Below are 4,326 nucleotides of genomic sequence, written 5' to 3'. Positions count from 1 at the left end.
TGCAAATCCGTTCAGTCGTTTCCGCGTGATGATTTCCCAAACATCCAGACATACAAACTTTCACATTTATAATATTAGTAAGATTTAGGAAAATTCCACGAATTTTCATCAAAATTTCAACTTCTTGTTCTGAATTTTTAGAAAATTTTTGGGTATCAATTTTATAGCCCATACAATTTTAGTATAACGAAGTGCAAGTTTCAAACGGCTAATAAATCGCGTTGATTTTTGAGAATTTTTTTTGGTGACGGATTTTTGCACTATTTTTCATATAAGTATTAATTTCTTATGAAATAAAACGCGGGAGACCGTTAGCAACAAAATTTCAAAATATGAACGCAAGTTTTTGTAAATTGCGCTTGTTATATTAAAAAACCCGAAAAAAGAGCCTTAAAAAAAATCTTATAAATCAACGCGATTTTTTAGCCGTTTGAAACTTGCACTTCACAATTGCACAATTTCAGTCTAGTAAGGGCTATAAAACTGCATACCCAAAAATTCTCTCAAAATTCAGAATAAAAGTTGAAATTTTGATGAAAATTGGTTAAATTTTCCTAAATTTTGTATAAAGTTTGAAATTGTGATTTACACGGTTTTGGTTAAAGCTTAGACGATATTTTTATTTAAAAATAACAAACCAAATTTAGCTGGTAAAATATTACGAATATTAAAAAAAAAACATCACGTGGTCATTTGTTTGAGTCACTGTATATATTACCACCATAATTCATATATTTGTGCATATTACTACATTCGTTCCAACCGAAAAGCATTTGCTTGCATTACTTACATATACATATGTATGTATGCTGTATGCATAACAAAATGCATAACCAAAACAAACGCGAAAAATATCTCCCATGCAACGTCGTTGAAAATTTTTCGCGATAAGCTGTTGTGAGTGATCGCGAATGGATTACTTGCATCGTTTTTCTCATTTATTAGAGGCCGACATCGGCAATGGTCGGACTTCTCATTTTCGAGTAAGAGGAAATTTCTTTACTTTGTTTGATCACGAATGAAAAGAAGCGGACATTTTTTTGTCGATCGCATTCTGAATGTGAGAGATGATACATTTGTTTGCATTTTTCACTCGCGATAAAAGAATGCAAAAATAGATTTGGAATATTATCGATCATGATCAGAGGTGGGCACTACCACAAACAAGCGTGAGCTAAAAGTGAGAATGTGTTAGTGTACCTTGTATACGTACACGCGACGCTTACGCTCTTTTAGCACCTGCAAACTCTCTGCCCATGCCTGATCATGATAAATCTCATAAATGAATGAAAATGAATAATCATAAATGAGAATTTCCGAACCCAGATAGAAAATAAGGATGTTGGCTATGTTTATGGCTCCCTTATATTTTATGTTACTTATGATAACGACAGTGCTGCCACGTTTGTACTAAAAATATTTTTTGGCCAGAGTACAGAGAGACTCTTAAATTAATAAAGAAAACATTGAAAATCGGGACATAATCGGCACAAATATGAAAAATCGGGACACTTATACGTCCCTACTTTCAAAAAATATTCTGTCCCGGTACTGTCCCGCCAAAATCGGGACGAATGGTCCCCGTAAGTATAACTGGCAGAACTTTGAACAGACGCAAAAGATTCTTGGTAAAAAATATTTCTCTACATAGTGAATGTATCTAAAATGGCGTATTTGTACCGCAGTTACAAGTTAAAAGTGCTGAAAAAAGGTACAATCGTACCTACTTTTCCATGACTGGTTTGCAGTAGCAAGGGTAAGTTCTAGCTGTTATTGGGTAGTTCGGGCGCCAATTTTTGATAATGTAATTTTGATACCTACATTTTTGCGTGAGTCAAGTGAGTCAATTTCTGGTGGTTTCTTTGCGATTATTTTGAAAATTAACCGGTTAATCGTTCGATTAATTGAGCGAAAAATTTCGATACATTTAAATCGTTAACGGAAATAAAATGATCGATTGTAATCGGATTTTCGATTAATCGTGCCATCACTAATCAGCCTACAAATTTGCCAAAGGGATTGTGGGCAATCAGCTTTAGTGACAGATATATGCAGATCATAGACTTATTCAGGATACATCAGGCTTTGGTTTTTAAATTGCGCTCAGAAAAACACTCAGCAAATATACATACATATTTATCTTAACACATAATTTGGTAACTATAACCAAATCGTGTGTTGAGAGAAACATATTTAGTTGACATAACTAAACTCTTTTCTCAGTATGTTTCCACCCTGGTGCCAATCAACCAAAAATTCACTACTGAGAATTGCAATAATTGTGTTTCCTTTTGTTATCTAGCTCAGTATCACGAACATTTCTCACGGAAACGATCTGGATCATTCTAGAACTAGCAGAACTAATTTTATAGTACACCCAGAAAAAAGTCAGCTAAATATATTTTTCCTAACACATAATTTGGTTATAGTTACATTGTGGTTGTTCACATTTGCCTGATTATCAATCAGGTTATCTCGTTAAAAATTATTATTCTGTAGTGTATGTTATTGTTGTAAACTGAATAAGAAATATAACCACATAACCAGATAACCTGATAACCAAGCAAGTGTGAACAACCTAATTATTTAGTTAAAGTTACCAAATCATGTGTTGAGAGAAATATTTTTAGCTGACTATTTTCTGGGTGTACTAGCACGAGGAAGACGAAATTATAACAAGTAATTTTTATGCAAAAAACAAAACCGACTTCAATTCTCATATAAAAATGTAATTTCTTTATGATATAATGATCGGATTTAAACCAAATTAGTATGGGACCACTGGTGAGGTAACACCTTTCCTTTAAAAAAAGAATTCTTGAAATCGGTTAACGTAATCCAAAGTTATAGCGCAGTTACCCACGGACGTTAAAACGGAGAACGTGTCAGCTGACACGATCTATATTATGGGATCTGAATGTTAACAAAAACTCATCGCCACATGACCATGACATGGAAGTTGCTTCTCTCTTTCTAACAACAGCAAACTTGATATGTTTCTACGTACTTCTACGCTACGCTACGTACACGTTCTTGGGTAGCCGCGCTCTTATGCGTCAACATACATAAAAATAGAATATTCCTAGGAATTGATAAACTTTCGTTTTTGTGAAGTCAGTTAAAAATGAACGCACTAAATGCGGAAAAGTACATTTAAACGAAATAGTATTCACTTAAATAAATATTTTACATAAAGGCGATTTATATGAATCAAGTTAAGAGAAACAAATGGCAGAATATCTGTTTGTGTATACATTCATTTGTCAGTGCTACCAAACCGTGAAGATCTCTATCAGGATCATATCGTTGTTGTTGCATTTTCGTGCACATTTTTTATGCGGATCCCGATCATTGCGCAAGGAAACACAGTAAATATGATGCTTAACTTCAATCCCTGAGCACAGTGAGATTTTGCGGCTGATTTTCGGGCGACATCAAGAAGCCTGGATGTCCAAAGTGCAATCTTCATCCATTGTGCCTCATTATTTACCGGTTAAACAAATGGTGCAGCATAATAAAAAAGCGGCCAGCCGTTTACTTGCTTGTTGCCAACGATTGTTTTTGTCTCCGAGTTTGTTCTGAGAAGGCATTGCTCCTTTGTAAGTTTTAACAATTTTTGTAAGAGCACCACCCTGTGAGACCTCTTCTTTTATTCTTCATAACAGATCTCGAAACACAGCTGACGGTTATTGACCACTTAGTAATTCGCCATACATTGTTTCAGTCCATTGTGGTACGGCTAATCGTCGCAATATGCAACGAAATGCCGATTTCGTGCGATAAGCTCCAATTTGAAAATTTTATATGTCTATAAACTAATATTCACCCTCATCGCGAGAGTCGTATCAAATGCAAATCGTTTTTCGAGAGCCGAATCGTATCGCAAATTTCACGTCATTGCCTAAAATTTCCCCTGGACTAGTGTATTAAAACGGAAAAACTTGGCAGCACTGTACAGTTTTCGACGATTTTGGTCGTTTAATTATTTCAGTACGACAATAGACAATGCTACTGTTGTCGAGTCGTACAATTTAGCCTAATTTACGACTTACACAATGAGGCTGATTATTTTTAGCTTAATTCTAAAATTTTCCAACGTAAAAAACATCGCCTTAATTCCTTTTTTTCTATTCATATATGCCAGTTATGCCATTTTGGTTAAAAGTGTTTGTTTGCAAATACCGTAATGAATATTTGCCGTATTTTTTGCAAAACAAAATTTTAGCAATTCATTATTAGGGCTGTTTTTCGTTTTGCAATCGTAATTTTTATAGAATTATCTTTCCGAATCCCGGAAATCCCGAGCCATTTTTGGAGTCCCGAAAT

Source organism: Rhagoletis pomonella, unplaced genomic scaffold (assembly GCF_013731165.1).
Source record: "Rhagoletis pomonella isolate Grant_MI unplaced genomic scaffold, Rhpom_1.0 Rhpom_scaffold_00007, whole genome shotgun sequence".
NCBI lineage: Eukaryota > Metazoa > Arthropoda > Insecta > Diptera > Tephritidae > Rhagoletis > Rhagoletis pomonella.
Note: the sequence above shows the minus strand (reverse complement) of the source record.